The sequence below is a fragment of the Chanodichthys erythropterus genome, chromosome 21 (genome assembly GCF_024489055.1).
Source record: "Chanodichthys erythropterus isolate Z2021 chromosome 21, ASM2448905v1, whole genome shotgun sequence".
Taxonomy (NCBI): domain Eukaryota; kingdom Metazoa; phylum Chordata; class Actinopteri; order Cypriniformes; family Xenocyprididae; genus Chanodichthys; species Chanodichthys erythropterus.
Genome location: NC_090241.1, coordinates 9,910,034 through 9,934,619, shown reverse-complemented (window position 1 = coordinate 9,934,619; position 24,586 = coordinate 9,910,034). Strand labels below are relative to the sequence as shown.

The 24,586-nt window shown below is 36.0% G+C and overlaps 1 protein-coding gene across 2 annotated transcripts in view; it reads left to right on the top strand.

Annotated features, from left to right (window-relative positions):
* Positions 1 to 3,710: 3,710 nt before the first annotated feature.
* sema5bb (sema domain, seven thrombospondin repeats (type 1 and type 1-like), transmembrane domain (TM) and short cytoplasmic domain, (semaphorin) 5Bb) overlaps positions 3,711 to 24,586 on the top strand; it is a 79,901-nt gene continuing 59,025 nt past the window's right edge. The window contains exon 1 of one of the 2 annotated variants that reach the window (XM_067373113.1): positions 3,711 to 3,828. The gene's annotated coding sequence lies outside the window, so the exon portion shown is untranslated. The remainder of the gene's footprint in view (positions 3,829 to 24,586) is intronic. The other variant, XM_067373115.1, reaches the window with a different exon arrangement.

Genomic DNA, 24,586 nt, shown 5'->3' with positions numbered 1-24,586 from the left:
CGTACAAAAATGCGAATTTGTGAAAACGGTAATGTGTTACGTGTTTAGACTGTAGGCATGTAGTGTTTCTTTACAGAGTGACCTCACCAGCTACTGGCTTGGTATGGGTAACACATCATTTTTAATAATTTTTGAGTTGTTGACAGTACACAAAAAAAGCAAACGAAAAACGTTTCCATTTTTAGTACATCGTTGTTATGTAAATATACCCTAAAACACAAACAAACTGAACATACATCTGACTATTTCCTTGTAATTCCCAATATTTGTTTTATTTTTAGTTTAATTCTCATTATTATAATGAGAATTAAATTTTTGTTGCATTACGTTTCTGCATTACGCAAAAAAAAATCTTAATCCTAAAAATAGCCCTCACTTACTTTATATAAATATATATTCTTTTGATCTTGAGGTGAAATCTGATCCAGAAACATGCTTTTGATGTTATATGCTTCTTTAGATGTGAGAATACAGAAGTTTTTTTCTGAATCTTTGTGTCTACACAGATACATACACACATGCTCACACAGCTGAGATTTATCCATGCTCAAAAAAACCAACAGAGATCATCAATCAGATATCAAAGTTGAGCTTCAAAGCAACTTCAGATCTGTGATGAACTGTAGTTAAAATAATGCAAAGACAAGCTCTGGTTGTCGATCGTCCTTTGATTGACAGAGTTCGTACAGAGATCTGTTTTTAATTCTAAAGGCTCAGGATAGCACTGAGTTTATTTTCACACCAGCATGTGCTTTCCAGGCATTTAAGTAAACTTTATCATTCAAGGATTTACTGCAGAAATGTGAGATTCAATACACCTGTGGAAGCCTATGATTGACAGCTCAATCTGCAACGTCTTCTGAGTACTAATACTTCTCATTTCCAATTGACATAAGTGCTTGTACTTATTGTGATGGACAGTTGCTGATTTCTAATCTCCATTTTCTCATATCTCAGGAGAGTAAATCTGTCAGTCATATTGCAATATCTTAGTCTTGTGTGTGAATGCAATATCTTTTTTGTAATCACATACAGTTCTCTGTTGATTGGCAGATTTTTGTTATACTGTAAACTTATATTACAGCATGTTTTTTGCCTGAAGGCATCACTTTACATATATACTCATGATTTCTGAGAGAGTAGAATGAAAAACATACCTGTATACATATACCTTCTCTCAGCAGCACTTATTGCCTTTGAGAACTTCACAGAATTTTTTTTGGTCACATAATCCTTTAAAAACATCTGATTACATTGTAAAAAGAGCCTTGATGACTTTCCAGTTGGCAAATTCCCTGTAATAGTGTTTGAACCCCACTACACCTGCCTCAGTTCTTGTGCCAAATACCACATGATCCAACCTCACATGATCTCTCAGCCTTTGAACCAGCTCATTCTTTGTCAAAGCTTTTTTTTTTTTTTTTTAATCACTGAATGGTGATATATGTTTTTATTTTGCATTAATATTGCCTGTCAATGGACATGAATAATATGGACATCCATTTTTATGTTCAACATTTTAAGGTTAATTTTATTTGGGAGTGTTTTGTAAACTTTTGCCATTTAGGTTAGTGTAACCTACTTTTCTAAGGAGATAACAGTGTCAGTGAAGAGAAGGCTTGAGATGAAATTTGAAACAATTATGAGAAATGAGAGATATCAAGAATTCAAAGTAAAATCAAAATATTCATCAGCCAATAATGTAGTGAAAGTGTGAAAAGTGTTTTAAAAATACATGTCAAAAGCAACAAAATTTAAATAATGAGTCAAAATCAATCCCTCTTTCAAAGCGTGTTTTGTTCTAACCCTGATTCACTATGGTAAGCCTATTAATGTTTATATTTCAGACCAGTATTGATGGTTTTCGCAGGAAATTGCATACCAATGTCACTCACCCGTGCGTGCCTCATCATATCCGTAAATAGAGAAAAGTTGCTCCAACTACTTTGGCTGAATTCCAAAAGGCACCCTAAACCCTAACGTTCTTCTGAGTCTGCATTTTCATGACGTAATGCCGCTTTGACTGCCGGGTAAAGTCTTCTGTGTAGCTTGCAGGCTTGTGGGCTCAGCTGAAGTGCACATCGAGGGCGCATAGTGGCCGCGAGCACCCTTCTGAAACCTAAAATGATGAATGGGACACCCTACAGTCTCGTGGACTTAAAGTCCACAAGACCGAAAGTGTATTGAAGTGTGCCATTTGGGATTCAGCCTTTGATGTGTGTATAGTGTGGGTGTGGCATAGGTTTGTGAGAAAGGTTGACATGGAGCAGCTAAATCTTGAACCTCTGGGGAATCGCCCGTTTTAAAAAAAAAAAAAAAAAGCCAAACAGAGGAGTCTGCTGGCAAAAAGAGACTGCGACAGAGCTCGTAATAAAACCAGAATCAACATTGGCTTGGCTTTTCGGAGTTGGCGAGAACTGATTTGAAATGTTGTAAATTTAACAATCAATTAAAAAGGAACCTGTATGATGGGAACCTGTATCCACAATGGACCAGCAGTTTGGAAAATGGATTGATGGATGGATGATTCAGCTGCAGGCGCCATCTTCTAGTCAGATGTGGGAATTCATTTGGCGCATTATCTATCGTGCATTGGTTGTACACGCGTACAACCCCGTAAGACTTTCGTTTATCTTTAGAACACAAATGAAGATATTTTTAATACAATCTGAGAGATTTCTGTTCCTCCATTGACAGTCTATGCAACTACCACTTTGATATTTCAAAAAGCTCATAAAGAGATTGTAAAACAAATCTATATGAATTAAGTGGTTTATTCAAATTTTTCTGAAGAGACACAATCTCTTTATATAATGAAAATATTTATTTTAGGCTATTATTCACATATACTGTAAACATTCATCAACTCACACATCAGTTAAAGTAAACGGAAACTCAAGCATGCTTGCTTGACGTGTGAGAACCAATGAGGTTCATTCTCGTGTGTTACGCAGCACGTTTAAGCTTCCGCAAGAGCCAATGAGGTTTGTTCTTGCACATCAAGCATGCACTTTTGAGCTCTTTATGTTTGCTGATAAATGTTTATATGTGAATAAAATTAAATCAGTTCATCATATAAAACGATTGAGTCTTTTTAGAAAATTTGGACTAAACCACTCAATTCATATGGATTTAGTTTACAGGTTTGGAACAACATGAGGGTGAGTAAATTATGACAAAATTTTCATTTCAACACTTTAAGAGACTTAATTTTTTTTAAAGAGACTTTATTTTCAACAGGGACAAGTGCTGAAGAAATATGAATGATTACAATTTAACCAGGTTGTTCAAGTTTTAAATAATCTTTTAGTTAAATTACAAATACTATAATGATAGTCAGTGTCACAGTTAGTGTCATGTATAATAATTATACAACAATTTATTTCTTACTTATGATTAATTTTAAATAATAGTTTAAGATAAATTATAACCTGTAACACAGCCTGTAAAACAACGGGCACTTTTATTTCTATCCTGGCAGTTATTTGTGATTTTTTTATTTTTTTTTTCTTGTCCCAGAGGTGACAAGTTATAATTGTTTGTTAAAGTTCATGAGCCAAACCGTAGCGATTGAAAGGCTACAAAGCAACGTCAGCATAAATAATTAATATTCATAAGGAAACCTTCCTTATTGGCGTGTTACGGAGCAATGGCAGCACGACCTAATTAATATTCATGAGCCAAGAGGTAGCAGCAGTAGTAGGATTCGTCCCGTCCCGGTGTGAGGCGGTGCTGTCTGCGAGAGCACAGATGCCTTCACAGACCTCACCAGAGTCTTCTGAACATCACATACACCGAAATTACTCCTGGATTCACCTGACTGGAGAGGTAAGATAATTCCTGTGGGTTTCCTTACAACCAATGTGCAGAATATGAAAATGTTTACGAGCAAATCTGCGTATTAAAGGTAGCTTACACTCGTAACTGAGTTTGACAAAAAGTTGTTTCAGGAGAACGTTCTCCAAGATGTGAAATATTTTTTTCATTGCTTTAAAAACTTGCTTTCCTTTGGCTTTGTCTGTTTTAAGTCTGTTTATTCACTTTGCAATTAATAATACTGATAGATTGAAAATGTAATTGTTGTGGTGTAAATAGTAATGCAAGTGCAGGTCACTAGAGGGCGATAGCGAGTCTTCTGGGCTTTGTATTGGATTGATCACCTGTTATGATTTACAAAATAGTCTGGCTTTGTTTTGTTTATGCTTACGTTATACCCTGCATCTAAATTATATAAATTCTTAATGATTAAGCTTTGAAGTATTATGTATGTGGTTTTTGGATGGTTTGAATTGGAGACCTTGTTCATGGCAGTCAGTAATTCTGCATGGAATGTTTTGTAATTGATGGTCTCATTTACACCCTGAAACTGTAGTATTATCAGTTTGTCTAGACATGAACGGACATTATCATTTTGCCAGCATGAGCAGTTTTTAGGTTATGCGGAGTTCCAGCACTTCACAGAGACTGTTATATGAAACCACATTTTCATTATTATACATCTGGACAAACCATCCTCATATTTTCATTACAGTTTTTCACAATCGCTAAGACACATTTCATGAAACCTCCACCCATTTTCTCACAACATTAAACACAAAAACACATCTTCATCCAGGGCATGTAGTTATGGAAAAAAAAAGTTTATTGCATGCAGTAAACAAATTTTGCAAGTAGTTATAGTAGTAATCGCAACTTAGTTAGGTGAATATATTGTATACTGTGTACTGCAAATATAATATTGTGTTGAATATTGTATAGTATTGAATGTCTGTATATTCAGCACTTGCCTACTGTAAAAATACAGTAGTCCAAAATGCAAAAGCCCAAGAGGTCAAGTCACCTTTATCTATATAGGCTAGTGTTTTATACATTTATACTTTCATAGTTCAGTTCGGCTGTACAAATAGTGTCATTGTTTAGCTAAAATCATCATGATGTAAAGATCATCAATTATTAGTTTATTTCATCTATAAAGCAGTTCAGCAGAAAACAGTGATGCCATTGTCCAGCTCAGTTCAATTCTCATCCAATAGCGTCAGTGCAGTCAAATCAATAATATTGTTGAATATTATTGAATATTGTTGAGGACTTGGTCAACATCACAGGCAATGGGAAAAACCCTCTGGTGTGCCAGATCCAGCCTTGACAACACTTTCCACACCTTGCTCTTCCTCCTCTTACACATACTCTTCCTCCTCTTTCTCTCCGATTGTTTCCATCCATTGTTTATATCAACATTCAGTGCACCTGTGCCACCTGAAATGGCTTACAAGTGTGAACAATTTTGAGCCATTGTGTGTAAACGATGACAATGGTGTTATAGTTGTGTTTAACTTTTGCCGCCCATGTCTACCGTTTTACAACACAAGTGCATCACAGTGCAAAATGTGTTTTAGTGAGAGAGAATGTGGTTGGAGTTTTGCAAAAAGAGTGCATGAGATTTGCAAATTGTGTCTAACTGCCTAAACTTGTTTAAAGGTTTTGCAGAAGGAATGTTTTATTTGATAAATTTAGGCCTTTGAGAATTTGGTTCAGAGAATGGGGTTTAGAGTCTTAGCAATTGTGAAAAACTGTAATAACAGCATAACCTCTGGCCTTGTCCTAATTACCTCTGCATGTAATTTCTCCACTGGCTCTCTTCAGCTCTTTGTGAAGTTATTGGTTGTAATACATTCGATCAGAATGCTTAAAGAAATCTTATGAAATGACTTGAGGAGCACATCTTACTTAATTTTTTTTTTTTGTGTGTGTGTGTGTGTATTTACTATTCAAGCAGAAATTTAGAGCCTTTAGTTTGTGTTATGGACATTAGAGGTTTTCATTGGACAATTTGTACCGTATATGCCCATACAGTCCAAAAATATGAGTACTCAATATTTACAACCTTTTTTTTTTTTTTTTTTTTACAGAAGAAACTGTATAATGTATTTCTGTGTAATGTATTTCAAATGCATACATTTGCTAAAAAGTGTATTTTTTGAAGCCACCACATAACAAAAAATAAAATAAAGAAATAAATAAAAATGCAAATGAGATAGTTGTTGACATACAGTAAGAGTATAGAGCTATAAATGAATGTGATTAACAGCTCAGATTTTGGTATCTTGGTTTGAGACATTATTGAGACCTCTTCTGAACACTAATGGAGACACATGAGATTACTAGACTCTTTTTCTCTGGCAGGGGAAGCTGGAGACTTCATTGAAACTCTCACTTATTTTTCACTATTTGATCTCATTGCTCTGTAGGAGAAAGAACCCATGTAATAAAGCGATTTGTGATTTTCTTTTTTGATTTTTGAATAAATAATATCCGACTGAACAAAACGCATTATCAGATCATGTGTGTAAACTAGTTATAGACGATGCTTTTCAAATGCTAATCAGAGGCTGTGGTTTAAAATGAATGTGTCTGCATCTCATTCAGCACTAATCAGCTGTAATCTGGGTTAGTACAGGGGTTACTGTGTAAAGAAATATCCCAGTTACCATATTCCCCAATGGCCGCGAGCACCGTTTCAGCGGTTATCAAACATTTAGAGGTGCATTTTAAAAGTCTGTTACATGAATTATTGCTGCGGCAAGAACAAAATCATTAATGTTTCATGCTGAGGTGAATGAACAGAACTGACCCAATAGTCAAGCTATCGAACGATGACAACAAATCTAAATTTACCTGCTTTAAATGTCTTTAGAAATGGTTAGTTGTACATGTATTTAATAAAGTTACTGAAAGTTTGCAATTAATATTTAAAGTTATAATTCTGAACAAATATATTTAAATTGATGTTAATTCATCAACCCCATTTGCTTCCTTAATATGTGTTCGTGGTATTATTATAAATGATTAATCAATGAATATGTTCCAATCAGTTTCTGATGGAAAAAAAAATCAAGTCATAAATTTCTCTTATTGAATGTCACTAGGAAATATGTCACATAATCAAAGCAAAATAGGTAAAATTAGATGAGTAAAGTTTGATGTTGGCTTGAGAAAGCCTTGCCTGAAAGTTTGAAGAACATTTTGAAGTGTGAAATAGTTTAAATGTTTGAAAGTTAGAGTTAGAAAATTTTGTCTCAGAAGAATAATAATTTATATATATAATTAGAAATTAAGGAATGACAAACAATGACAGACAAAAGAACTATATAATACAAAATTATAGGAACAATGTTAAATGCAATGAATATATGTGATAGATAGATAGATAGATAGATAGGTTTCCAGCTGCTTAAGAGTTCGTAGTCGTCTTTGACGTATTTTTCTCTATAGATGAAATCTGGACTGCAGGCAGGCCAATTCAGCACCCTGACTCTTCTACGACAAAGCCATGCAGTTGTAATAGCTGCCATATGTGGTTTTGCATTGTCCTGTTGAAATACACAAGGCCTTCTCTGAAACAGACATCATCTGGAGGGGAGCATTTATTGCTCTAAAAACTTTAAATACCTTTCAGCATTCATAGTGCCTTCTAAAACATGCAAGCTGCCCATACCGTATGCACTCATGCATCCCATACCATCAGAGATGCTGGCTTTTGAACTGAACGCTGATAACACACGCTGGAAGGTCAAAACTCAATCAAAACTTTATTTCTATTAGGGATGCATCGATCCGATATTCAGATCGGTATTGGCTCCAATACTGCCATTTTTGCCGGATCTATAGCACCTTCTAACAGCCAAAGCTGACCAAAGTGCTGTACAACATTGAAAAAAAAAACTAAATAATAACAAGATAATAAAAACAAGATAAATAAAGTAATAAGTAATAAATAGGTCAGCAGAGCACATTACAACATTAAAATAAAGAGAAGTGTCACAGGGCCACCAAGTGTTAAAAGCCATTCTAAATAAGTGGGTTTTAAGTTTGGCTTTGAACAAAGGCAGGTCAGTAATGGAACGTAAGTCAATGGGCAGAGCGTTCCAGAGTTTTGGACCGGCCACGGCAAAAGAACGGTCACCCCACTGTTTGCACCGTGACTGGGGGACCTCCAGCAGATGTTGCCCAGCAGATCTTAGAGCTCTGCTTGGTCGGTGAGGGCTCAAAATCTCACACAAATAGGAAGGTGCAAGGCCATTGACTGCATTAAAAACAAATGTCAAAATTTTAAAATGAATTCTGAACTGGACAGGGAGCCAGTGCAGAGAGTATAAGACAGGTGTGATGTGCTCGTGTTTCAATGATTTGAGTTGTTTTGCATGATAGAGCTTTAGTTGGCATCTGCAGATGGCACGGCGGATTGTGTTTGCCGACAGTTGTTTCTAGAAGTATTCCTGGGCCCATTTAGTAATGTCATTGACACAATCATGTCAATGAGTGATGCTGTGTTGTCTAAAGGGCCCGAAGACCACGGGCATCCAATAAAGGTCTTCGGTCTTGTCCCTTATGCACAGAGATTTCTCCAGTTTCTCTGAATCTTTGGATAATGTTATGCACTGTAGATGATCAGATTTGCAAAGCCTTTGCAATTTGACGTTGAGGAACATTGTTTTTAAAGTATTCCACAATCTTTTTATGCACTCTTTCACAGCTCTGCTCATCTTTTAGTTCTGAGAGAGACTGCCTCTCTAAGACATCCCTTTTTATAGCTAATCATTTTACAGACCTGATATCAATTAACTTAATTAGTTGCTAGATGTTCTCCCAGCTGAATCTTTTCAAAATGTCTTGCTTTTTCAGCCATTTGTTGCCCCCGTGCCAACTTTTTTGAGACCTGTAGCAGGCATCAAATTTGAAATGAGCTCATTCATTGGATAAAAGTGTAAAATTTCCCCATTTAAATATTTATGTTATCTATGTTCTATTGTGAATAAAATATTGGTTCATGTGATTTTAAAGTCTTTTAGTTTTCATTTTATTCAAATTTAAAAAACATTTCCAGAACTTGGGTTGTAGAGATTTGATAGATTGATGAATAGATGGATAGATAGATGGAAACATTAGATTGATATATAGATGGATAGATAGATAGATAGATAGATAGATAGATAGATAGATAGATAGATAGATAGATTAGACAGATTAGAAATATTAGATAGAATGGAAGCTTGCATGAGTTAAAGGGAATCAGTTAATGCAGTTGCAGCAATATAGTTGCTGCTGCACTTCTTGTGGTTGTTGGGGAAAGCAATAGTACTTGTGATGTTTGCCTTAACAAAACAAGTTGTGAAACTAAGTTATGGGATACAAGAACCATTAAACTAAAAAGTTTACTCAAACATATTTGGTGTTGTTAGGAAGTGGCTCAATGGCCCTTGTAGAGTCTCAGCGATTCTGACAGGTTAACATTGAAATGTGATACCAAAGTAGAGACTTCCCTCTGTCAGCTCAATTAGTCTCCTCAACATGACCCTTCAACCCCATTCTGTCAGCCCTCGCTCTCTGTTTCTCTCATATCTAGCATCGGCAAGTCACTAGAGTGGAGACAGTGTGCAATTTGAGAAACGCAAACCTTGCAGAGTTGGACACGGACACGGTAGAAAACTTGCTCTCTGAAAGTGTTTGTAACCTCAAGGTTCTTTCAGAGAGCCATCCAAACTCAGTGTCTTGATTTAAATCATCATTCAGCAGCCGCTGGTCCATTAGCTGTCCCAGACACACTTATTTTATGTGGAATCAATCAGAAGTGCCCTGAGCTGGGTGCACAAGACATAAGACCTTTACTACAGAAAAAGCATGGAGTATTTCCTTGAAGTGGATGTCCACTCTTCTCAGATGAATAGAATCTGAATTAGAAACTTCTAAATGAGGTGTGAATTTGAAGATATGATTAAAAACTGTAACACCATATCGCCCACACAATTGAGATTTGTCTACAAAGGAAGCTTTGAAGCTGAACCTTGTTTAAAAATTTTCACTAAAATGGACCTATCAACTTTAAGCTTGAAGATAAACTTCAACTATAATAAAGCATGGTGTTTCTCAGTTTATGTATTGGACATTGTTGATATTTGAAATCAACCCAAACAAACCCACCCATCTCTTCATTGCTCCGACTCCAAAACTCACACTCCAATTCTAACCACCAGTCTGAGTCGTTCTCAAACCCCAGCCCAATCGCTGCTGGCATGCAATGTGAATGCACTACCAATGATGCTAAGCACCACATTCTCTAGCGGCCGTCAGTGCGCAGTGGTTTACCTGCACAACTCTCACTATGTGGCCACTGTTGCACACGCAATGCGAGTGGATGCAATGAATATATGTGATAATATATATATCTTTAATATATATCACCGATTGTGTTAATCAGAAAGAAGAAAGTCATATACACCTAGGATGGCTTGAGGGTGAGTTGGGGCAATTTTCATTTGAAAGTGAACTAATCCTTTAATGCTCAATATTGCTCAGATCCAATTTGTTTTGTTTGGCTGTTCTCATTACCTTTTAAATGTGGACAATATCAGATTTGAATGTAAACAGCTCACTGTCCCTCCAATGACTAACTTCACTGCTGGCTTCCATATTCAAAGAACTAACGATATGTAACTTCTTTGAAGTGATGTCCATCAATGCAGAATTGTGATAAATGTCAATCTAGAGTGATGTAAATTTTGCATGAATTCCAATATGACTCAGACTGAGGTCGCATTACAAAACATCTGACCTGTATCTGATTTAGAACCACGTATGGAAGTGGCTCAAATAAGAATCGAAAAGATCAGATTCCATGTAGTTTGTGCTGTTCATACTGTCAAAAAATCTGATCTCAGACGCAGCCATTTTTTTCTTCAGTGTGAACGTAACCTATCAGAGATCAGAAACATCACAATTTGGCTATAGTCTGGTGTAACAGTCAGATATCCAATTCGAATTTGGTATTCGGAAGTAAATTTCTTTTATTTGTGATGGATGTGGGAATAAAATGTCTGGAGTAGCTGAGAAGCACAGAAATGGTGTTTGTCAAATGATGGGAGGTACCATTACATTGGGTGCATGTAGTGTAGACAAGATCTGTTGATTATAATGGGAGTGTCTAGTTTTGTTGTGTAGTAACGTGCCACAAACATCCAGACATAGTGTAAGAAATATCTTCAGGCACAGAGCAGATATTTCAGTTTAGGAGACACATGGGCCTTTAGTGCTGTGCTCATCTCTTTCATGTGTTCTATAGTCATATATTTGATAAATATAAAATTCCCCAGGCATATGTGAAACATTTCCTATAAAGACTTTTCGAAAAAGCTCTCCTCAGGGTTCTTAAAGGGCACATCTGGTGAAGCTATTTTATCAGAAGCACAGTGAAACATTTAATTAGTAATCTTTTCCTGGTATTTCCTACCTGTGTAGGAACTAAAATAATAACTTCACTTTTTAGTACACTAAAAAATGGCAGTAATTCCAACATTTGGTGCCGTTTATGCTTAAAAACAAGCAAAAGCCCAATGCTTTGGTGCTGTCATCTCAAATCTGTCAAAAGCAACATAAAAATATCATTTCTACTCATAAACAACTTAAATATCTGTCTTGTCCTTACACACATATATAGAAAGGCTTCTGAAGGCTTGGACAGGCGAGAATTTAGTTCTTTATAAAAGTCTTTTATAATACTGTTATAGTTAGTTTTGCCATCATGACTTTTTCACTTTCATTGTATGGAAAATAGCTGTAATATCATTCAAAAAATAGTCTAAATAAGATATTCAATATACATTCTCTTAAAAAATGCTTTAATAGCTTTCAAAATGGTAGCTTCTGAAGTGAATTCATCAAGGACATTTTTAGGACATTTTACTGAAAAACAAAACGGGTTCATTTTTGCAGTGTACATGAACATGTGATAATCAGTAGTCAATGCATCAGGCTAATTCATTTTTCTAGGTCATTGTTTTGCTATACACTAAAACTTCTAAAGGTAATGAATATGGTTCCCAGAGAACTATGCATGAGTGCCCTGGTAAATATTCATGTTGAACAATGTAGAGATTGCATGGATTCAAAATAGGATAAAAGACGTGATCAGTGCAATCAGAACGCATTATTCATTGAATTGTTCAGCTAGATGTGCAATTATCAAGAAACTTGAGTATATGAAAAAAGAAACCTGCATACACTTACAGTACCATTGAACTTTTGGACACACCTGACTGAATTTGTGTTTCTCGTGATCTTAAAGACATTTTGATTTAAAGACGTACGCTTAAATGCTTGAAATTAGTTTTGCAGGCAAATATAAATTGTGTCAACATATAAACAGGTTTACAAAAAGTACAATTATTATTCTTTTTTAAATGGAGGAGTAAACATAACTTTATGATACATTTAAAAGAAATGTCGTTTAATTATGTGTGTGTGTATATGTATTCCTTGTTTATCAGTTTTTTGACATTACACATTTTAGCACAGAACTAAAATACTTTCTTGACTGTTGTCATGTCACAAACTGTCATTAGATTACTGTGTGAATTTATTATGTGTGGATGTCCCAATCAGGGTTCAGGATGTGAAATTTTGAAATAAATGTTTGTTATATATTTTGGTTGCAGTTGTGAGTTAATAAAAATTAACTGGTTTTGTAAAATAGGCTCAAAATATCGAAATATTGATCGAATCGAATCGTATCATAATCGTATCACAGAACTTTTTGAGGTATCGGAAAATATCGAATCGCTGGCTATGAGAATCGATATTGTATCGAATCGTGATGAACGGTCCGATTTACACTCCTACTTTAGCTATTGTTTACATGATACTAATTGCACACCTTAGAACCTTCATCAACCAATCAGAACCAAGCATTCAACAGCCTGTAGTATAATTCTACTGTATCATGCACTAGAACATAAGAAGATAATGTATTAGTATGTGTGAGTTCTTGATGTCTTTTTTCCCTCATTTTCTTATATTAAACATAAGAATAATTTTTATATTGTTAGTAAAAGTACAATTATTATTCTTTTTTAAATGGAGGAATTGGACAAGAGAATTATCTCTGCGTTGAACAGTTGCTGAACAATTGTGTGTGTGTGTGTGTGTAACATAGCAAGAATTTTTAATAGTTAGTGCATGATTGGGTTTAAATGAAGCTGCCACAGTAAAGGTCAAGTTCACCGCTGCTTTGAGGTCAGGTTAATCAAGACAGTGAAAACTGAACCAAATTAGACCTTGCTCATCCTAGAAATTGCAATTTTTGTTGATTACAAGAATGGAAAAAAATTGCTGTAATTCCATCATTTAATTAGGTCTAAGCTTAAAACAAGTGAAAATGTCTGCATCTAACAAGGCAAAATACGTTTGGTAAGATTTGATTTAAAATGTAAGACTTTTTGGTGAGCGAGGGCTGTTGAGCTCCAAAAAACAGGAACAAATAAATGAATGTAATAATTAGAGTAAGAAGTGAGGAATATTTGATGATTTATTGATTGATTAATTGAATGAAACGCGTATGAATTACCTGAGTCTGTGCAGCTCTCAACGGTGTTTGGTAGCAGCATCTTTACTAATAATAACTGAAGTGGTGTTAATATCTGAAATTTCTGAATAATAACCTGAGATGATGCAGGGATGACATCAAAACCTTGAAGACTAATAAGCCACTGGTTCCTTTGAGAATTTCCTATGGGGTTTTTCAATTTATTAGTGAAATAAGGTCTGTGGTAAACATAACTTGATGATAGTTGAGCATTTTGCTCAACAAATTAAATTACACACACCCATATCAAAAAAGCAAATTTATGCTTATTTCTAATAATTAACTAGATAACGTATAGGGTGTGAGTGTGTGCAGTTTACATTGTAGAGCAAAATGATCAGGTATCGTCAAATTATGTTTACCACAGACCTTATTTCACTCATAAATTGAAAAAAAAACAATTATAAAAATCTTGAGGGAATCAGTGGGGAATTAGTCTACCAGGTTTTGACGTCTTCTGTTCACCTCTCTATCTGGTGTATAATATGTAACGGCAGTGTAACTCCTTCTGGAACTACTTTAGCTGTTGTTTACTGGAAAATAATTGCACACCTTAGAACCTTCATCAACCAATCAGGACCAAGCATTCAACACCCTGTAGTATAATTCTACTGTATCATGCACTAGAACATAAGAAGATAATATATTAGTAAGTGTGAGTTCTTGATGTCTTTTTGCCCTTATTTTCTTAAATTAAACATAAGAATAATTTTTTTATTGTTAGTAATATTTCAAGATAAAAACTAAACTGAAGCAACTAGGGTTAACTTTATTATCTATACACCTTTTTTCAGAAAAATCATGTTAAAATGTGAGTATCAAATATGATACATCAGGATTTTGAGGATGTTTATTTGTACATCCCTCAATCATCATTGTATTGCATTGAATTTTGTCCTCCACAATAAACATTACAGTGCTTTGATCCTAAAACATGTAAATATCATCGTAATAAGACACATTAATGGGAGATACAGAACGATGCCAGATATTAATGCGCATTTATGCAAGTATTATTTCTTATATCAGGCTTTACAGGGTTCATTTTAGGATAACGTTGTTAATGGATGTTTGGTTTAGATGACATTTAGTTGTTGTGCTATGTTGAAGCAAAATCAAAATTTTTATTTTATAAAAAAGTTTTATTTTATAATTTTACTTGATCAACTCCTAATCACAGATTTTTGATGACTTTACTATTATTATAAAATGTGGAAAATTGTAATTCTACAGAATGTGTATGGTGTGTATATACATGTAGTGTCTAATATACCCTCTCTTGCTTCATTTTTTCCTCACATGCTCATCTTTCTTCCAATCTCAGCTCAAACCTCAGCACCCTTTTACAGTAATCTAAACCACTAGCTGAACTCTAAACCTCAGGTTAAACCGACAACACATCACCCTATACTAGCGCCACTGTTCTCCACTTCAGCCTGCATCGCTTGTGGTCAGGAAGTGGAAGGAGGATGGAGAAAAAATGGATTGGGGAAAAACTAGGTGGAGACCCACACCTGTGATGAGGAACTGCGGGTTTTCCATATCGGTTGCCTCATGTTGAGATGGTGAATGCATGAATGGATGAATTGGGCTGCAGGAGCTGTGTTAGGGGTCGTTTGTGGAAACTGATTGGAGTAAACCACAGTAGCTCTGCAGCGAGACCCGAGGGGCTGCCGGACAACACTGCCAAGCTTGTGTGAAATGGGTCAAGCTAAATGTTTTAAATATTAAAGCAAATATTGCTGTTCCCAAGGCCCTGGCTGCACAGTGACGTTCTCTGTCAGGCACAAGAGAGTCATTGATGCCTCTCGCTGAGGTGGGGTGTGTTGTGTTTTAAGGGGGGTCTGTGCACCTCGAGGCTAGGTTAGTCAAACAAGCAGGTCTTTTTCAAGAGGAAAGTGTTTTTGTAAGGCACAATGGCTTTCTTTCTTCCTATCTGTCCATCATCTGGTTAGCGTAAAGGTTTTTTATGCTACTGCTTGACAAGCCTCTACTGTAAAAAAAAATATGCATATTAAATTTGAAATACACCGTGACTCTTATTCTGAAATGTCTGCAGTCTGCACTGTAGCAGGCTGCTCATGAGGGTGATAGAAAATGCATTCTTACAAACGTCTAAAACATACTGCCATATAAACATTGTGTAGTAAACATTGTCATAATACATCAACATTAGCTTATAAGCAGTCGCTTGGCATAAATGTGCGCTATTAATTGCGAAGCAGTTTAAAGTGCTGCTGCGCGAGCCTGTAGAGTGAGCAACAGCGCTGTGTTTCCCGCATTAAATCAGCACGTTACACTTCAAATGTGCGCATCTTCCACACAGGACAGCAGTCCTGACTTGATATCTTCCCAAATCGTCCCTCTCTTTCCTTTTCGTCTTGTTTTTATTCATTGACGAAAATTAGAGTAGATTTTAGTCATAGTTTTAGTCATTCAAACACATTTTTATTTAGTCATCATCTCGTTTTCGTCTGTGAAAAAATGTTGTTGACAAAAATTAGGACGAAAATTATTTGTCAACGAAATTAACACTGTCTCAAACCCAACCCTCATTTGAAACCATCGACGTGACTACAGTGGTTCGACCTTAATGTTATGAAGCGACAAGAATACTTTTTGTGTGCAAAAACAAAACAAAAATAATGACTTTATTCAACAAATTTGTCTGTGCCCTGTCATACTGTTACGCTATTATCGTTGCAGAGCTTCAGTGTTTATGTCTGAACGCGGGTTCAGTATTGGCCGAGTCAATACTGAGCTACCGTTCGTACAAAAACACTAAAGCTCTGCAACGAAAATAGCGTAGACCAATTTGTTGAATAAAGTCATTATTTTTGTTTTGTTTTTGCACACAAAATATATTCTCGTCATTTCATAATATTATGTTTGATCCACTGTAGTCCACTGTTGACTGTTTTAACGATGTCACTCTATATCGTTGCTGCCTATGTGTGGATCAAAAAACCTTAGATTTCATCAAAAATATCTTAATTTGTGTTCCGAAGACAATGAGGGTGAGTAATTAATGACAGAAATTTCATTTTCGGGTAAACTAACTCTTTAAAAGCTTGAGCTCTTAATCATCAGGTCGATTCTGATTGGCTGTCAATGTTTTTATCGTTTATTTGAAACTGTGATTCCAGTGATATCGTTGGTGATATCGTCTCAATGTTGGTATATTTGTGATGTGGTCTTCCCTGTTTGTCATAGAATTAGAACGATGGTTAAAACTGTATTGTTTTTGTTACAGTTATCGTCCATGGTGTGAACGGCCCATTACAATTTTCATCATCCACCAGGTAAAAAAAGGTTTAAAAAAATCCCACAGATTTATATTGAACAATGGAAAACAAGTCATATAGGGACCAGAAAACCATAGATATGCTGTAGTAACCAACCAGAACATCCTAGCAACCACCTATAAATATGCCAAGGATTAAAAATTCCTTTTGGCAACCATCGACAGCAACCAGGCTTTATATTTGCAAGTTTTGCACTGAGAGTGTTGTAGAGCTATAACCCTCTACAATGTGAGTAAATCAGTCACATATGAGACCAAATTTCAGTAGAATAAAAGATCTTTTATTTGCCATTGGCTGGTAAATTGTATGATTTCAGTCGCCTGTAATTGATTTAGAGGCAAAAATAAGTTATTTTCATTGCCTGCTGAGCTTTACGCACCGTGGCTTGGCTGAGAGAGCCCACACTCAACGTGAGGGAAAGAAAGAGCACATGCAGGGCTCGTTGATAGAACCATCACCAATCGGTCCCAATCGGACCAGTGCTGCTTTGTCATGAAAGTTTATCATTTGCAGGTGATTTTATGCCTTGCCAATTTAAACATTCAAGCACAAGAAAGCGTGCACGAGTTGTTTCTTGCATTGTTTGAGAAGATTTGTGTGCACCCGCATCCAAAGCGTGTGCCCAGAAAGCCGCGTCTGACAGCACATGAATACTGAATTGAGCTCTCTTTCACATCTTGCACTTGAATGGACAAATTCACATTGCATTATGTCAAAATGCCCGTCTTGGCGAGTATCCTAGTAACCATCATTATGTCTTAAGTGAATGTAGACAGTTGAGAAAGTAAATGCATTGTAACAGTATATTGGATCCGTGCATTAGTCTTAAAGTGACAGCAACCTAATATTTCTGCTGCTGTCTGTTTTTAATACAATAAAATCACTCAGTACTCTTGAATGAACAACATTTGTAACTTTAATAACTAAGGATTAATCTATTTTAATTTATACAGTGAAGACTATGCAGTGCTATTTTACATTTGATTACTTTATTCAAATTCTGTACCTAATCTACATACTACTGTTAGATCTACCTGAAAAACCCGAAAAGTACTGTTTATTTAAATGGCATCTTTTGTATTGTGTTAATTTGTGCTATTGCTTGTAGTTACAGTAGATTGTATGACTCATACGTCTAGATTGTATGACTCATACGACTCTGTTTTATTACAGGCTGTTTACTTGACTTTAATAGTGTTTGAAATTTATGTATTATATTATAATTATGTAGATTTTTTTTCATTTGCATTGTTCTTGCATTTCATGTAAAAAGTCTGGTGAGTAAAATAAAAAAATTATCAGCCAATTGCAACTCGAGCCTCAGTGTGTCCGTAGAGGGTTTAGCTATAGGTTTAACTCTAAATGTGTTTAATGCATTACTTACAGATATTACCGACTGCTGTCAGAGTGTGAATTGCAGTGAAACTTTCGACTCTGTGGTCGAGTTTCACAGTTTTGACATAGGTATTCCCATATTAATTTGTGAGTTGTTTGACATTGTGGTGTGTGATGAAGCCACAGAGATGAGTTGTGTGTTTTAGCAATGTGAAATAAGTCTAGTTGATTAAGATTTTCATACACAATAAACATGCTGCAAGTAAACATGAGTGTGAGTATATGATGACAGAATTTTTACTTTGGGTGAACTGTTTTTTTTTTTATGTGAATCAAACTTCCAGGCAGTGACCTGTCAAAATCTGTGGACAAGCCCATTTTTTCCCTTCCAAATGTGACATAAAGTTTCCTGTGTGCATAAGAACAGTAAGTTTAGTGTGAGCGAGGGAAGGAAAACTGCATTTGTTTTCATGGGGAGGAAAAACAGCGCTGTATTCATGACGTTCAAATAGCCAGTCCCAAACATCGTAAGTTTGTTCCCAGGTCGTTTGACCCATGAACTGTAGAGTTTCTGAGATCTCCAATCATGCTCTTGATTGAGGCACTTAACCCCAGCTCGCCCCAGGAGGGGGACGGTCCCTACTATTAGTGTACCCCAGATCACTCTGAATGAATAGTATCTGCACAACCGGCATTCTTTTGCTTGTTCTTCACCGCACGTTCACCTTCCCAGTCCACATTTGTCTCAATCCTACTGAAATTGGTTTAACATAACTCTTTCTACTGGGGTGTCCCACTGTTTTGTCTGTTTTTGGAGCGTTGCAAAGGAAGATGAATGGTGTTCTCGGTGATGGCTTTAAAGGTTAAGAAAATGTCAGAACAGCAGAGCTATTAGTCTCCTGTGCTCTGACGGACCCTTGAAGGGGCCGTTGACTTCCCCTGAGATGCGGGATATGATCTATGCATGCTGGTAATTGCTGTCATGTTTGTTGTGTCCGACAGGTCAGGCTGGGCCTTGTGCTCTTTTCTCCAATCAGCCATCTGGTTTTAGGACTGACATTTTACTCTGTTGAAGTAAGTCATGCAAGATCATTGGTGCAGGGCAGCAACTAACGATTATCTTGATAATCGATTAATATGCCGATAAAGCTGGATGAAAAAATCCCCAAAAATAATAAAATAATTTCAATAAAAAATAAGTTAATTTAAATCCATTATTTACAAAATTGTTTTTCCACACCAATGTTGTCCTCCAAACAATGTGCAAAATGCTAACTCGTATGAGGAACACACATTCACTTATAAAGATCAGCAGAAAAAAAACCCAAAACAGCTGTTGCAACACCGTTCAAGTGCATATAGTGGTTCCATAAAGCGGTACCGAACGCCAATTCTAACAAATCTTTCTTCTTCGGACCATTGACTTCACATTCAAACATGTAAGTAGTATCAACTTTAAATGGCTGCTCGCTCTAACGTTAAACTAGATAAATGTGCGATATTAGCATATATATCCAAGCATATATAGCATATAATATTAAACTAGATAAATGTGCGATATTAGCATTTATATCCAAATTCGTGTGGAGTGTGGAGTATAGCATGCTTTACAGCACAACATGGAGGCGCCGGCGCGTTCGCTTGTATTTTTTAACTTAAAATACTTTGTCGTTTTTTGTCATACAGATAAGAATAATACATCATTCTGATGTCTACTTTTATTTGTGTACACTCACAATAACAATAATTGTGTGCAATCACAATAATGTGCTTTTGTAAAATAAAGAAAACAAACGGGATATGCTTTCTGCCAACTTGGTGTCCCTGAGCAGCAGCGCGTCACATAAATGAACCAAAACTCAGTGTATAGGCTACTTACCTTACAGACATGAAGAATATATCGAACCTTGAAACTTCTACTTTTAAACAAACCAATTCGAATTGAAAACAAATATTCTCTGATTATGTAATCCATATTACTGCGGAGATGACGAGTCCGCATCGTCAACTTCATATTTGCAGCCGACACTGACTCAGAAAACACTAGTTTATTAATAAACAATTAAAATGTTATTTTATAATAATAAACTTATATAAACTTGCTATTTTAAACTTGCTATCCGACACATTCATAATCATTACTTGAGTGAAAAATACATCGCGGAGCAAAGGGGACACTGACAACAAGTCGACAGACAAGACAGAGCAGGTTACTTATGATATTAAACAAAGTCCCAGCTTTCAAACTGTGTATTTTTTAAAGAAATTAAAACAATAAAAAACGTTTTGTGGCAGTTTAATGTGTCATGACAGATTGCTGTAGCACCTCAGCTCAAGCGGCTCGTGAACGATCATTTCTTCTTACTAGTTAATTTATAGCATCAAATAAACATGAATGAACATGAGAAGAAAAGTTGTTTCAAACGCGGAGAGATGTCAGTACACACCATTTTTCAAGTTTAAGTCCACCGAGGTTAATCTTTTAACTACTGACTGCTTTGTCGGACAAAATGGCTGATGCGGTGTTATGATTGGTTAGATCGCTTGTCAATCAAACTTGCCAGTGCTTTGCAACAAGCTTTATGCGTGTTCTTGAGTGTGAGGCATATATTCCACCTCCCAGTATATTTAAGTAATTAAATTAAAATAAATGTGCGATTAAGTGAATTAACGATTACTAGTTGACTAGAAAAATCTTTAGACAGGGACAGCCCTACTGTAAAGTGACATGACTGTTGGATGCGATTAATCGATTAATCGATAATCAATTCCATCGTCGATTATTTTTATTATTGATTATTATGGAATTTGTCAATGTTATGTTGCAGCTCTACATTGGTGGCAATGCAGATAAATGGACAATCTAATTCTTGTGTTGCTGAAAATGTTGTTGGCCTATGTCAAATGGGGATGTATTTTATGTGTTTTTGGAAGTTTGTTTGACTGTTTACGTTGTAAATAGTGCACAAAGAATCTTTGATTCAGGTTTGTGTCAGTGATGTTGCATGTCGTCAGTTGTGTATCACATGACTGATCGCGTTGCTACAAGTTTTACAAAATTTTAGAGCTACAGCTGAGGAGGAAATAAAAACTTAATTGAATAAAAACTTTTTTGGTTGTCCTCTCTATTCCTTTTTCTCCTTTTCTCTCTGTTTGGATTTAATTTGCTTTGTTAACGCTCTTGTGAAGAGATCAACTACTCTTTCTGTTTGTATGACTCGGGAATCTTCATTCTTGTTATTTTCTCTTATCTTTTTTTCTCTGTCCTCTGCCTCTTTCTCTCCACCTCTGAGGAATCATAGGCTGTGTAGTTACTGTGTGAACATCTCTGTGTCTCAGGAGAATTTTTCCCTCTCTGGCAGAGAGTTCAGACCTGACTGAATTCCACCTGAGGGTTGAAGAATTCTCTAAATTTCACCATCATTCACTCTCACCTCCTGTTTTTGTTTTGGTCACTCTCCGGAGTATAATTTTATTGCTCAGCAGTTGCTCTTTCACAGCTCAGGAGACTTAAGGGAGATCACGGTTATGTTTAATTTATGTATCAACTTTATTTGTGATGTTTCTCCTTAGGGGAAATAGAAATAGATGCAAATGAGTCAATCATTGACATATAATAAGATTATAGAACTATAAAATCAGTGCATTGCAAAATCTGTATTTTAGTCTTGTCAGTATTATTTTTAAACTACATTTTGTTGTATTTATACAGTTTGGTAACTTTTATAGTAGGTATATTTTCTAAAAATAAATCTCTTGTCAATATTTTATGTCAGGGATGTTTTACTGATGTTGTCAAGTTTCATGTGAAAACAAGACCGAATACTAATAATTACAGAATTCAAAATAATATAATGCAAAACGTCAATATGCAAGTTAATGCATATTGAGATCTGTTTTTTAAATTGTTTCTTCTTAACCTCTAGTTGACAAATGCAAGCTGTCTTTTTTCAGGAGACACATCTAAGCAGGAAACTTCAACAAAAGTCTTCACTTGCTCTCCTTTTTAATCTCATTGTTGTCTTGAACACAAGTTTGAGTTATTTAAATTGAGTTATTTATCCCATATGTATTTTTTTCACCTTGCGTATGGGTCTTCATCATGAGCTCCTACAAAAGAGAAGATGGACTAGTCAACCGGTCCCCTGATGCTGTGCTATCTTGTGGACGTCTTGTGATTGCAGCCATCAGACTGACCACAGGAGCTCAGAAATGAACAGGCAGCCCTGTGAGGTGCATATAAAAAAAAAAAAAACAACAACCACAGAATACATATACCAAAAGACCGCTGTACTCCTGTCCTTGAAATACTGCATGCGGAAACACTGCCACTTTATATTTGACAGAAATAATCTTTTTATTTTTAATTCATTTTGAGTTTGTCTTGGCTTTCCAAAAATTTTACCTAATTTCCCCATCTATCTCAATCCCACTTTCTTTCACAAACACCCACATTGCCTGCAGAGAAGAATATGGCACATATCCCGCATACTGCATGTGTTTTTAAAGAATGATTTTCAAGAATTAAGTTAAATCAGTGGGAGAAATAGAGAGTGGAACGAATAAAGTGTCTAAAAATGTGTGCTGAATTGAGATGATTACAACATAAGTCATGCATTTCACAGTGAGATCATGTTGGCTAAATCTGTTTTGTGTTTCTTCATCCAGTGCTCTAGCATGACTTATGGTACTGGCATCTGTTCAGACATGACATGTTCATAGTGAACCCCTCGAGAGGGAACACACCCGTGAGGGGCGAACCAAGGACTAATTAACACCAGACTAACGTTAACATACTGTACTCTTGTTTTAGTAGTATTCCTCTTCTTTGTGATTTGAATAAACCAATTTGTTTTTCAATCTGTATGTATTTTTGTTTCATTATTCTATTCTATTCTATTCTATTCTATTCTATTCTATTCTATTCTATTCTATTCTATTCTATTCTATTCTATTCTATTGATGTTTGTTCATTTCATCATATTGTTTTATATAAATCAGTATTCAGGTTGTTTCCATGCATTTCCATGCAGGTTCAGGCTGATTTATGCTGGTTAGTGCTGATTTGGAAATGGTTGATGCTGGTTAGTGTTGTTTTGGCACTGGTTTAGTGCTTGTTAGTACTGGTCTGATGCTTATCTAACTGGTGTTAACCAGCCTAACCATTTTGTTCACCAGAGAATCATAACAGATGAACCTGGTCAACTATCATGATTGATTAAACTAGTAAAGCAACAGGTTACTGCTAGTTAAATTGATCAGCTATTGTAAGTTTGCTGGTTTAGAAGTATGGTGGTTTGTTTATGCTGGTTTGGTGCTGGTTCTAGTGCTAGTCAGGCTGGAGGACGAGCAAAGCCATGTTGTCCCACAACACAACAGCATGATCTTCCTTGTCAAGCTGGTTGACTTTCTGGTTAAATCAGTAAAGCAGAAGGTTCTTGCTGGTTAAACTGGTCAGTTAATGTGATTTTGCCTGATTAGAAGTTTGGTGGATGGTTTATGTTGGTTAGTGCTAATCTGGAGCTGGTTTATTCTGGTTTAGAGTTGAGTAGTACTGGTTTGGTGCTGGTAAAGGCTGGTCAGTGCTGGTCTAGCTGGTGGACAAGCTGTCAAAACAGCCAAAATAAAGTCTTTCAGGTCAAGCTAAAGCAACAGGTTCCTGCTGGTTAAGTTGGTCAGCTATTGTGATTGGCGAGCAAGGCTGTGCTGTGGGACATTATGGTCTTCCTTGTCAAGCTTGTTAACGTTTTGGTTAAATCAGTAAAGCAGAAGCTGGTTAAGCAACTGGTCAGCTAATGTGATTTTGCTGGTTTAGAAATTTGGTGGCTTGTTTATGCTAGTTAGTACTAATCTGGAGCTGGTTTAATCTGGTTTAGAGTTGAGTAGTAATGGTTTGGTGCTGGGTTATGGATGGTCAGTGCTAGTCTAGCTGGTGGAAAAGCAAAGCCATGCTGTCCAACAGTAAAAAAAAAAAAAACAGGTCAAGCTAAAGCAACAGGCTCTTTCTGGTTAAGTTTGTCAGCTTTTGATTTTGCTGATTTAGAAGTTTGGTGGTTGATTTATGTTGGTCCATTCTGGTTAAGTAGTACTGGATTAGTGCTGGTTAAGGCTGGTTAGTGCAGGTCAAGCTTGTGGACAAGCAAAGCCATGCTGTCAAGCAGCAAATCATTATGGTCTTCCTCGTCAAGCTTGTTGACTTTCTGGTTAAATCAGTAAAGCAGAAAACTGTGATTTTGCTGGTACAGAATGCTGGATAAGCTGGTAAAAAATAGTCTTACTGATTAAGAATTGAGCATACCAGTTATGTATGTTTAAAAAGCATGATAGTGTTACTCAAGTCTCTGTTTCAAGTCAGTCTGACTGTGCTTTGCTTGTACCATATGTTTTAAACTTTTAGCTCAACAAAACTGACTGAATGTTCCCCTGTGCAGTTCAGAGAACTTTTGACTTTATGTTGACTTTATGTATCCAGCACAACTCCTGCATAACATATCATCCATTCCCTCACTCACCTCTGAGAATAAATGAATAT